We start from the raw sequence: 13,333 nt of genomic DNA, 5'->3' as shown, positions 1-13,333 counted from the left end.
AGAGAGAGAGAGAGAGAGAGAGAGAGAGAGAGAGAGAGAGAGAGAGAGAGAGAGAGAGAGAGAGAGAGAGAGAGATATGCTCAGCCACAGGCACAGGCCTGGGCACCAAGGCTCCAGCCTGCCTTTGCTCCAAGTGCACTGCACTTGTTCTGCACAGCAGCAGTCAAGTTTCCTGTTGCTGCCAGGCAAGGACTCACACTGCTCCTGCTAACCTCTGTGACTCTGCCTCCCGTCTCTGTCCTCTGCCTTTTCACCACCTTCTCCATCACACAGGGCTCTTGTGTTCTTGAAGTCTTTGCCCAAACTCACCCCACCCCCACAGAGTGCTTTTGCAACCTTTGAGTCTCAGCTCAGATGCCACTTCCCAAGATTCCTTTCCTGATATTCTGTTAGAGGACCCTCTCCCTCCCTGTAACTGTAACCTGTCATCCATCAGGTCGCCTCAGTCTCTCTCTGCAGCCTGTCAGTCTGAGATGGAGATACTTTATTCGCTTACCTGTGCGTTGCTTGTTTTCCCATGCCTGTCTCCAGCTCTCACAAAGGTAGGAGGTTATACTGGCCATTTACCTACTCCAGAGCTTGAAGTACACTGTGCCCTTAACAAACACGTGTTAACTAACACATGTCTCAGGGAGCATTGCCAAGACAGCCTGGCAGATGAAATTCTAGCTTCTGCCTCCATGGTCCATATGAGAAGCACTAAAGGCCATGGGTAGTAGAGTGTGTTAGCTTGCACCAAACCAGGTTGAGGGCTGCTGCAGGCTGAAGATTAACCAAAATGAATCTCGGCAGGCAGGATATACAAAAGCTTGGAAAAGCACAGGGTTGGGCGTGTGAATGCATACCCTAGCCTGGGATGGCAAGAGGGATCCTAGGCCTTGAAATGACTCCAGAAGTCCTCAGATTAAGAGGTCCGTGGAGAAAAGGTAAAGGAAGGCTCATGAGAGATGAGATGGGGGTTGTGTGTGTAGGCCAGAGCAGTGCCATTGGCTTGGTGCTTTTTCAGAGACTCCACTCTAGCTGGCTGGCCAGATTGATCTGTGTAATGTGATCCTGTATTCTTTTAATAGTTAATATTACCCTTCTTAGGTCACTGCACAGCAGTACCTTGCCTACCAGACCATTTAGAAAAACTTGGAGAGAAGCCCAGAGGCATCATGGTGTGATGAAAGGCTTCCCGGCTGCAGACTCTCCAGACTGCTGCTCTGTAAGGTGCTTTATGCCATCTCCACTGCCAGCAGTGTGTGGAGAAAAAGGGCATTGCCCTGGAAATGGGGAACACAGGCCTAAACCCACAGCCATGTGATGCTGGTCAAGTTGTTCTATCTTTGTCCCTCAGTTTCCACACCTGTAAAGTGGGTATGACAACAGTCCCATTTACATTCTGCAATGAGGCTGAAATGACTGACCCAGTCAACACACTGAATTTGTCTTGACTCATGGTAAGTAAGTACTAAGTGGGCTCGTGTTTTGACTGGAGGAAGTGCAAACTGGCTCCAGAACCACATTTGAAGAAAATATTTACTGAGACTTCAAGTTAGTTCTTGATGACTAGCCTGAAGCGGAGTCTGGAAAGTAGATCCACAAGGGCTACTACTGTCCATTGAGGTGTCTCCCACGGGAGGCTGGTGTGGAGGGTTGTGGCTAGGGGAAGACAGGACAATGGATAGTTCTAGGCACTCGTGCTCTCCTCTGGCTCCCAGATACCCCTGTGGCAGGTCATAACACACTGCTGCGGTCTGGTGCCTGACAGGCAGGGAGTTTACACAAGGAAGCAGGATGTGCACATTCCTTCCTGCAGACCCATCATGCATTAGAACAGATATGAGGACAGGAACAGGGCTGCACTCACGGTGGATGCTGTGATAGTGACACTTTCCATAATAAGAACCACAGCTTCAGGTCTCCAGGACCTCTCAGCCTTGGCAACGAGAGGGTGGCCCTCGTGAGCATGCATGCGGTTCATGTTGGATGTTGTTCTTCCTTTTATCTGTATCTTCCTTGTATCTGCCCTCGTTTCCGTCTCCTTTTCTGGAGCTCTTACTTCTCATGTGGATCTGGATCACTGTCTAGTGTGTGCTGATCTCAGTCTGAAGGATCCCTTTAGTTCTTGGGTGGGGGGCAAACCTGCCAGCAACAAATTAGTGTTTGTGTTTATGTGGAAATGCCTTGATCTGGCTTTCAGTTTCCTTTTAGACTTACTTGTTTGCTTTATTTGTGTGTGTCTGTGTGTGTTTGTGTTTGCTTGTCTGAGTTTACATGCACCTTGTGTGTTCAGGAGCCCACGGAGGGCAGCAGAGGGTACTAGATCTCCTGGAACTGGCACTTACATGTGGATGTGAGCTGCCACGTGGGTCATGGGAACCAAACATGGGTCTTTTGCAAGAGCAGGAAATGTTCTTACCTGCTATGCCATCTCTCCAGTCCCCCTTTAAGTTGAAGGACTGCTTTATTAGGGAAAGAATTCTTGACAACCTTTTCTTTCTCTGCACATTGAATATGTCACTCTGTTACATCTCGTGCTCTGTGGCTCTGCTGAGCTTATCCTCCTGTGTGTAGCTTAATGTTTTTATTACAGTCAGGGTGATTCTGCTCCTGGCTTGCTCTCCTCTTCTTTTTCCTCTCAGAGATTCTGGCTCCCAGGAAGTTAGTAAAGCTGATGGCGTCCTACAGAGAGCTGAGCAGTTGGTCATTTTTCTTCATTATGTTTTTCTTCCTTTTTCCTATGCTGATAATCTTCATTGCCCTGCAACGGAGTGCACTACTTTTTGATGATGCCAGCTTTTGAAGTCCTCTGATGAGTCACTGTAGCCATGGCACTTTTGTCTTTGCTTAGATTTTCTACCTTGTTAATGTTGTTCTCTGCTTAGTGAGGAATCCTTCTCCTGCTTTCCCTTTTTTTTTTTTTAAACTTTATTTATTTATTTATTATAAGTACACTGTAGCTGTCTTCAGACACCCCACAAGAGGGCATCAGATCTCATTGCAGATGGTTGTGAGCCACCATGTGGTTGCTGGGATTTGAACTCATGACCTCTGGAAGAGCAGTCAGTGCTCTTAACCACTGAGCCATCTCACCAGCCCTCCTGCTTTCCCTTAGTAGTTCTTTTTCTTCTTCCTCTTCCTTCTTCCTTCTTTTCTTCTTTTATTCTTCCTTCTACTTCCCCTCACTCTCCCTATCCGTCTCCTCCTTGTTCTTCTTGTCCTTCCTCCTCCTCCTCCTCCTCCTCCTCCTCCTCCTCTTCCTCCTCTTCTTCTTCTTCTTCTTCTTCCTCTTCCCCTCTTCCTTCTTCTTCTCCTCCTCCTCCTCCTCCTCCTCCTCCTCCTCCTCCTCCTCCTCCACTTCTTCTTCTTGACAAGGTCTCTCTGCAATGCTCTGGCTGTCCTGGAACTCACTATGTAGATCAGGCTGGCTTTGAACTCAAGAGATCCACCAGCCTCCGTCCCCCACGTGCTGGGATAAAGCCCAACTTTCCTTCAGTTCTTTAGATACCGTTTTTTCTTGGTAATGTGAACACTTTTTAAGCAGCTAATAAAAAGTCTTTGTCTAGTGGTCCAATAGTTGGGTCTTCTTAGGAATGATGACTTGTCTGGTTTTTGTTCTATTTATGGGCTGCTTAATAAAAGATGTATTTCTTTGTTTTTATGTGTATACTTGTTTTATCTGCATGTACATTTGGTGCCAGTGGGGTCCAGAATATTCTTTGGAACTTGAGTTACAGACAGTTATGAGCCACCATGTGGATGCTGGGAGCTGAACTCTGGTCTCCTACAAGAGCAGCAAGTGCTCTTAGCCACTGAGACATCTTTCCAGTCCCTATGGGAAACTTATCTCATTTCTTTGCATGTATCATATTTTTCTAGAGTGGATTGAAAATATGATTTTAAATGATATAGAAGGCGCTTCTGGAAAAATCTCCCTCCTGCTTTTCTCCAGGAGTGCAATGGTTGTTCTTGATTGTTGTTTATGCCTTTAATTACTTTCTGAGCCCTGTTTTCCCTGCTATGTGTGGTCACTGGGGTCTCCACTCAGTTAATTTAGTAGTCACTTAAGGTTGGTGAGGAATGTCATTAAATGTCTGGATCCAACAAGTCTTCTTAGTCTTTGAGGGGGTCTCTGCAAACACCAAGACCAGCAGAGTTTTGATCTGTGTGAGGCAAGAAGGAAATCCAGCTTAACAGGACTCAGTAGGTGGTGTTGGTTGAAACTTCAAATTTAGACACTGGACAGTTTATTGCAGGCATATTTAAATACAGTATAATTTGGAAAAAAAGTTTCCTGGTGTAAAACAATCCCCATGGCATGAGTACCCATATTCCGTCAAAACTCAAAGTGTATTTCACTTCTTCCATGAAGCTAGGTTCTAGAGATAGGCTACATGTATTATCTTAAAGGTCTAGGTGAGGATCTGGTGTGGTCTAGGTCATAGGTCACACAGTTAGAGGTCATTTGGGCTATTAGCCACTTCTTGTCCTGGTTGTTGGAAGTTGGTATGACCTGGACCTACAGACAGTACATCTCACCAGTCTATTAACTACCCGGATTCCTGCCCTCTGCCTGGAAAAACAGACCATACATGTCTCTCATAGAAGAGATAGTGTTGCATGATGAACATTCCTGCTTTTCTTACCTTTTAAGCACAAGGAACTCCATGCTCCCAACAGGTCTGTGAGCGATGCAAGGACACACCTTCAGCCATCTGCTGGGCAGCCCACAAATCTGGCTTAGCATCTGCTTCTGACTTGTTTGGTTTCTAATGGTGGGCTGGAGGTGAATGTTCAGAGCCTTTGTAAGTAATCCAGAGCACATATACCACCCTGAACTGGCGGGACACAATTCTATAAGAAAAAGTGACTTTCTAGGTTCTTGGAGGTGTTTGAAGACTTTTCAAATTGACTACTATCTTCTCACTCGACAGCTGCTTTATGGATTCTTGACTAACTTGCTGTCTGTATAAATTCTATTGTGATCATGGGCAGGTGCAATGTTAAATAGTTGACACTGATCTTTTTTTAAAAAAAATGCCTCTATAGAAACTTCTGTTGGCACCAGAGGAACCCTGAATTGGGTCAATATAGACCATTCATTTCTTTTTAGAGCACTGCTGGAGGCCAGCTTCAAGATTTTACTTTTACTGTTTAAAAATCTTGTATTCTCTGCAGTACGCATTCTTAACTGCTGAGACATCTTTCCAGCCCTGGTAAAAATAATTCTTTTGAGAGATTTCCAGGGGTCATGTTGACAGTTCAGGTTGTAACAAGGTCAGAAGGGGTTAAAAAAAGGCATATCTGCTGCCTAACCCTGTGGTGTCTGAGGGAGCCACTAATTTCCTCACTGCTTCTGTGGACAGGAAGACTTGGAAAGGCTCTTTGACATTCTGTGGCTTCCCTCTCTCTCTCCCTTTCCCCCTCTTCACCCCCTCCTTTCTCTTCCTTTTCTTTCTTTAAATACTGTCTTCCTTGAGGGCCCCAGTTGTTTGACCTACACATTTGCCATTTGGACTTTACAGTTGCATTTCTGACAAAGTCCAGTGTGCCTCTTGGGTGCAGTGTGGCCTTTGTGCAGGGGTTCAGTGTTTGAATTTTGAGACAGTCTCAGCCCATATAGGTGTCTGCTTGTACATGCACATCACATGTCTGGGGTCACCAACTCCAGTGAGCTTGAGCAGAGCTTCCGCACTTAGATGGTACCTGAGTGCATGTGTGCATGTGTGTTTACACGCATGTTCAGATTTACTTGTTTATACTGGGTCATATAGCAACTGCATGCTTACTTTTATAGGATCCTAACAAGCTGTTTTCCAGGACACCTGTCTGCTTCAGTCTCACTGGCCAGGTGACAGACTGGGTTCCTACGCATACCCATTAGCATTTGTGTTATGACAAATGTTATGACAAGTGTTTATCTTAGTAATTCCAGTGGGTTTGCAGTATCATGATGTCATTATGACTTGAATTAGCATTTCTCCCATATCTAATAATGTTTAATATGTTTTTATGGATTCAATTTGGTATCTGTGTAAATATCTTTAGGGACATGTCTATGTCATTTTCTAATTATACTGTTTATTTGTGTGTGTGTGTGTGTGTGTTGTTCAGCTGAGCAAGTGTTCATGTAGGTGGGTGTAGATATGCACTTAGCAGGGCACGTGCATACAGGTCAGAAAATGACCCTGGGGGTGGCTCTCACCTTCTACCTTGTTTGATGACGGGTCCCCCCAAACCCTGACAGTGCTGCCTGTCTGTATGCCAGGCTAGGTGGCACCTGAACTCCTGGGTATTTAACTGTCTGCTCCTCCCACATGTTACAGGTGACTATAGGCTCTTATGTCACAGCCAGCTTTTACAGGTGCTCCGAGATTTGAACTCAGGTCCTCATGCTTAGGCAGCAGGAGATTTTGACCACTGAGCTGTGTCTGAATCCATTTTATTATTGATGGGTTGTGAGAATTAAAAATATATACTCTAAATGTGAGTGTCTTTTCTGATATGTGGTTTTAAAATATTTTATCTTCATAAAATTTGCTTTTCATATTCTTCATGGGACTTTTCTCAGAGCAAAAAATTCAATTTCGCTGATGTCCTATTTATCGCTTAAACATCCTTTTATATATTATGTTCTTGGTATTCAAAGTTCACAAAACCTTTTACCAGTCTTAGTCTCTATGTTTTCTTCTTTGCTTTCCTGAAAGGGTATAGTTTGTGAACTATGTTAAATCTACAAACTGCTTTGAAGCTAGTTTTTGTGAAGTTGTGAGGTTTAGGCCAGTGCTCAGGGGCCCTGTGACATGGCTGTTTGCTGACAAGGCCATCTTTCCTCTTTGGCATTGTTGAATTGAAGTGACTTCGAAAGGAGCCAGTCTGCCTAACAGATGTTTTGCTTTTGTTGTTGCTGTTTTTCTTCTTCTAGCCTTGGCTTCCCCTTGGAATTTTGAGAGTTTTGTCTGAAAATCAAAGTCTTTCTCCCTTATCTTTGATAAAAGCCGTTCACTGTGATTACAGTTAGAAACTTGCAAATAAAAGGGAATGTTTAGCTCATAGTTCTTTACCAGTTTTTAAAGGGAGAAAAGGAAAAGACAAAGAGAGAAAGTGAAAAGAACGGAACAGAGAGAAAAAAGAGAAAAAGGATGGAGAGAACTGGGTTGAGTCCTAATTCATCTCCAGAAGACTTGAGTAGGTGTATATGACTGTAGAAATATGGGTGTGGCGTGATTCTGATGAACACAGGAACTGTGTAATGATCCATGAGGTGTAGCCAGAACTCGAAGCACCTCAGACGTTCACCTGGGTGCTAGGACTGATTCCTGTTTGCATCTGTAGGTGTAAGACCCTCAGAGTCAGTCAGCTCAAAGGAGATTTATTTGTCCAGATGGACACAGGGCAGGGAATAAGAGACAAAGACAGGAGAAAGAGGAAGACGGAGAAGGAGAAGGGAACAAGGGAGAGGGAGGATGGGTATTTGTCCTGTGAGGACAAATAGATAGAGAGGAGACAGCTGCTGCCCATAGGCAAATGGAGGTTTATAAAAGGAAATGGGGAAACCCCATGTTTGGATGAAGTGTTTAATTTTAATTGGGCATGTTAATTAGGTGAGCCAAAGGAAGCTTTTGATTGTTAGACTTCATTACTTTGCTAGCTTGTCCTTGGTAGTCAGCCTCAGGAGGAGGAAGTGGCCAAATAAGGATCTTGGTGGCTAGCATTGAGAATATAATCTAATGGATTTTTAGCAAAGCAGAGGGGATCAGGGAGAAGGACAAGGCCTGCCAAAGCCATGTTTGCCATGCTTGGGCTGGCTAGAGTCCCCTTAGTGACTGGAGACCATAGGTGCCCTCATAGAGTCCTTGTGACAAATCACAGCTCCCAGAGCCTCCTCCAGGTGTCCAGGTGCAGCTGGAAGAGTCAGGAGCCCGCCTCTACCCAGGTGCTGAGCAGCTGCTGAGACTTTGGCTTGCCTCAGCACATGGAGGCCCGGGCTGCCTGTGGGTTCCCTACCCAGCCAGACAAGGTATACCTCCTTCCAGGCTCTGGCTGCAGAAAAAGCTGCCGCCATAAACAGATTACGAAAAGCTTTAGCCCTTCCAGCTGCCTCCAGCAGGGCTTTGGAGATTAGTGAGGGTGTCTTGTGGGTGGAGGGCTCATTAAAATGTCAGCTTTGGTTTAAAGGATTCTTCTAGAAGGAAACAAAGCAGCTCTCCTGGCAGGGGTGCTTCCTCCAGCTTTTTTGTGTTTCCTTCCTGCTCTGGATTTTAGGCTCTTGTTCCCCTTGGGGGATTCTCCCTCTGCAGGCAAGCACTGGCAGAAGGGCCTGCGCTGGTGCTGTGGCCAGCTCAGTGGTGGCAGCTAACTACTAAAGGTATACTTATGTGTCTTAGGCTAAAATGTTCGTCAGTCAGATAGAGTATAGATAATAAGCATTCCCTGGTATAGGGAACTTTCCTGGAGGAGGGGCACTTGCTACATGTTTCTTGTCACTTCTTCAACCTTTCATCTGATACTTAATTGATCAATTTATTGCTCATTCACCAAGAAGCCGCAGACCTGTGGGGCCAGGTGTAGTGAACACCTCTCCTTCTCCAGTCTGCTTGCCCTGTGCCTCAGAGGTTCGGAAGATGGAATCAGGGTGTCCACACATTACCAAGTAGCTGGAGTGATGGAACATTCCCACATTGCAGTGTTCTGTCACGTGTGTGTCTTCACAGGCATGAGTGTGGCCTCTGTGACACTTGCCAGTGCCCTGCAGGTCAGAGGTGAAGCCCTGTCTGAGGAGGAAATCTGGTCCCTCTTGTCACTGGCTGCTGAGCGGCTCCTGGAAGACCTACGTAATGGTAAGAGAGTGTTTGGGGCAACTGAGTCACAGGACACTGAAAGTAAAGCTTCCTAAACAAACTTTGTTATCTTCTTGATCTGTGATCAACCCTAAGCTTTCAGAACAAGACCATGAATGGTACTCACTAGGCAGCTGCAGTGAGAGGTGGTCTGTCTCCAAGGCTTGTGCCACACAACCAAAGCACCAAGAACCAAAGGCCATGCCTCTGCTGTGGGCTTGCATGGTGCTTATGGAGAGACCAGAGGCAGCAACATAGGCCTCTTCCAACAGCTGGGACATGCCCATACTTGGTCTGTCAGACTCTGTCCCATCAGAACGGCAGAACCCATGTTCTAAACAAGGGAGGTTAACACGAACAACCACAGAGCTGCAATGAGGAGACAACAAAGGTGTTAGGATATTCTACATGGATCCTTGGAGCCGAGGGCTTGTCCTCCTCCTTGGGTTAGGTGTTTTTCTGATGGAGGAGCTGTGCTTATAGCTCATGATGATGAAGTTCCCTGGATTATCTGGCCAGCAGTAGTCTTTAGTCATGGTCCAGGTGGGGCAGAGGCAATTGTCAGGTGATTACTCACAGAGGGCATGGACATTAGGAGGGACCCTTTGGAATGTGGGCACACTCAGGTGAACAGGTTGACTGTGTGTGGACGGGAAGACCGGAGCCTGCAGCAATATGTAGACAGGTCCATGAGAAAATGATCACAGGGTGAGGCCAGGCCTCGAGGAACAGAAGGGCTTTCATGTCCTGAGGCTGAGTCCAGGACAGAGCTGCCCCTGCCTGGTCATTTCATATTCATATCAAGGTCTCCTGGACACGGTAGGAGGGCCCCTGCTTCCTTCGAGGTCTCTGCAGAGCCTCTTCTGGGAAGAATGGTTCATAGACATGGTTAAAGGAGATGGGATGGAAAGGCAATTTGGAGCTATGAGGGGTTCAGTTGGCAGATGAAGTAAATGCCGAGAACCTTCACTTAGGTAGACTCAGAAGCCCCTGACTTAGCAGCTGCAGCATCAGCATCAGGGCATGTGAGGGCACCAGGCTCTGCTGGGTGCTGGGTCCCAGCAACAGCCAGTGGAGGGAGGCTGCACACCTATGCCTTAGCTTCTCTTCCTCCTGAACTCACTCCTGTCTCCTGTCCTGAGGGATCTGACAAACTGCTGTAGATCTGTGCCATGACCAGCTGCCTCAGACCTCAGACCAGCTGCAATTTCCAACTGATTTTTAAAAATTTCAGGTACTCGATAGAATCAGATGTAGGTGCTAAATTCTTGTCTGGTTACAACTACCTTTTGTAATACACTTTTCTATGTGCTGGATGGGGTTTATGCTGTTCTATGCCTACATAGGTCAGAATGAGTCTTAGGAGCAAGTGCTGTAGGGCATACTGGCCCTGTTCCCACACCCCATCAGTTGCCTCCTTTTCAGATTCCTCAGACTATGTGGTCTGCCCCTGGTCACTCCTGCTTTCTGCAGCCGGAAGTCTTTCTTTCCAAGACCATGTTTCTCACATAGAGGCTGCACCATTCAAGGCTCCTGAACTGCTACAGAGACCAAATGAGGAGCAGCCTGACGCATCACAGGTAGGTGTGGTATCCTGCCTCTCCTGAGGAGACAACCAAAACTCTCTGCCCAGCACCAATTCTGAGGAAGAGTGGGCTTAAAACCAGTTGTTTCCAGGCTTTCTTGACAGCAACTTAGTAGCTTTTGGACGATGCAGTTCAACCTCATTCAACCCAAGTTTCTCAGTTAAGTGATACAAACGTAACTCTTTGGATCCAGTTTTTTTCAGCATTAAAAACAGCGTTGGGGGCTGGGGAGGTGGCTGGCTGGTCGGGGTGCTTGCATACAAGCATGCAGAAAGCCAGGTATGGTGGTGCACACCTGTAATCTCAGTGCTAAAAGATGGAGGCAGCAGGATTCCAGGGCCTAGCTGGCTAGCTAGTTTAATCAACTGTTAAGCTCCAGCTTCAGTAAGAGACCTCAAAAAAAAAAAAAAAAGAGGGAGCACTAAAGGAAGGTACTCAACTGTCAGTCTCTGGCTTCCACACGTGTGCATATGGGCACATGCACCACCTTCGTATGCATATATATACATAGTACACACACACACACACACAGAGAGAGAGAGAGAGAGAGAGAGAGAGAGAGAGAGAGAGAGAGGAATATTAAAAAGAAATGTTGGAGAATGCTGTAGGAAAATGGTCTTCACAATGTGACCACTGAAAACATGAAGCAAGAGCTGTCTGAATAAATAGCACGTATCTTTAGGTAGGGTTCAAGTACTTTAGCTGCAGAAGTACTTTGTCGTTCTTGAACTAGAAACAAAATGGATGTCAGTAAGGAAGTATTCATGTGGGGTGCAGAAATTTATTTAATCCTGAGATGGAGACAGAGAGAGAGAGAGAGAGCATATAATATGCGAAAGCTGGAAGGTGGTGGCACATACCTTTAATCTCAGCAGGGAGATTAAAGGAGGCAGAGGCAGGTGGAGTTCAACCTGGTCTACAAATCAAGTTCCAGGACAGCCAAGGCTACACAGTGAAACCCTGTCTTGCTAAACCAACAAAACAAAACAAACAAACAAAAGTCAACAACCACAACCACAGCAGCAGCAGCAGCAACAACAACAACAACAGTAATAATAAAGGCCATGCCAAGTGCCTTATGCTGATGGTAGGTTGCATCAGTGAAGACTTCTGGATTTCCTCAGTGAAAAAAAATGTTTTCCTTCTGAACAGCAATGTGTTCTAGTATTTTCAGCTAAATAATAAAATAATAATAATAATAATAATGATAATAATAATAATGAACTCTAATGTCAGAGTGCTCAGGACAGCCGCACAGTGCTGGGAGAGCACAGCCCTCTTCCTTGGCTTTTCATGGATCTGGGGTGTTGTTCCTCCCAGGACCACCCTGGAATGCTGCTACTCTGAGAAGAGAGTGGGCCTTCCAGGTTTGGTTCATCAGGGTCCGTGTAGCTCCAAGTTATACAGTAACGATGAAAACATGGAGCACCCATCGCACAGGCTTCTCTCCTCCAGGCCTGCGTGCCTCCCTTGCTGTGAGGTCCCTGAGTTAGTCACTGGGCCTCTGGGGAGATGGAGACAGCTGCTTCTCAGACTCCCGCCTGCCTGCATCTCCTTGGTGCCCCACCTGGGCTAAGTTGCCTGTCATGTTCTGGACTCAGAGAACATGTCACACTGACTTTGAGCTCTGGCTTTCTACAAGGATACACTAATGTAATGTGCAGATTTAGGGACAGTGGCAAAGAGCTAGTAGCCAACATGGTCAAGCTCTAGCCAGTGGTGGGCAAGAGGGCTGACTGAGAGGGCAAATCCTCTCTCCTCTTTTCCCTCACAGATGGATTTAAAATGTGCGATCTCTTCATACCTTCTGGAGGTCACTTCTGATTGCTAGGGAGTCGTGTCTGCTGTCCATCCTTGGGCTCTGTGACAACATGGTGACTTTGCATGCCACATCTGCACTTGTTTTCTTTTCCTCCTCACTCAGGTTGCTCTGGGTCTATAGCTTCTAAATGAAATGCTGGCACCCTGTCCTTGCCTCAGACTCTGATTTTTAGAGAGGCTGAGCTGAACTAGCTGTGAAGTGCTTCCGAGGACTTTCCTGTGTCCTCCAGCACTTGCTGGGAAGACTTTACGCTCCCAGTGGCAGTTTGACTTGAGGGAGGTCTAGCCACTCCTGTGCCCTAGCAGTCCAGAGCTAGAGAAAATCCAGCTCCCATGTTTCCTCCTCCATGCAAAAGTGTCAGGCCCTGGGGAATTCTAAGGCTAGGCAGGAATGCTTTGAAGATGTTAGCTAGGGAAAGAACGGACAGTGGGTCTGAGTCACTGGGGTGGGACTGAGTTCTAAGGAAGCTTGAAAGTGTTTGTATTGGCTGCTTAACCCTCTGTTCTGACTGGCCTCTGGAGTGCCTCCAGGAGAGGCTGAAGGCAGTATCCTCTGCCTCCTTAGGAAGAAGAAGCAGGCAGGGTCGTCTGGTCTCTTAGGTCTACTACATCCAAGCTGTTCTGATGACTATGGCTCCCTTCCGTTCACCACATCAATTCATCCAACTAGGCATAAGGTGTGAGGGGTGTCTGGGAGGTCAGGAGTATAGAGGACCCAGTAGGGTCCTTAGGACTTAGGACCCTCCCCAAGCCTTGGCTGCATGAGACTGACATCTTACTCTAACCAGTGCATCCAGCACCATTGCCAAGTCTAGACCAGGCACAGGAGCAGATGTGGGCAAGTTTCTAGCTAGGAGCGCCTTAAGCCTCCTTACCTTTTCTCATCCTCTGAGCAGGCAGATGTGTTCCTGTGCACAGAGCCAGGATCTGTCCTCAAAACCTCCCCAGCCTTCTCCCGTGCCACTCCAGAGGCTGTATTTAGGATTTGGGATGGAGCCTTCTGGGCTCAGCTTTGCCTCCAGGGCGCTTCAGACAGAGCTTTGGAATCCAGACAGTCCTGGGTGTGGATGGTGCCTCTGCTGTTCTCAGATGCTACTACCC

This window comes from Grammomys surdaster, unplaced genomic scaffold (genome assembly GCF_004785775.1).
Source record: "Grammomys surdaster isolate TR1022 unplaced genomic scaffold, NIH_TR_1.0 125789, whole genome shotgun sequence".
NCBI lineage: Eukaryota > Metazoa > Chordata > Mammalia > Rodentia > Muridae > Grammomys > Grammomys surdaster.
The sequence above is the reverse complement of the archived record's forward strand: the minus strand, read 5'-3'. Positions refer to the sequence as shown.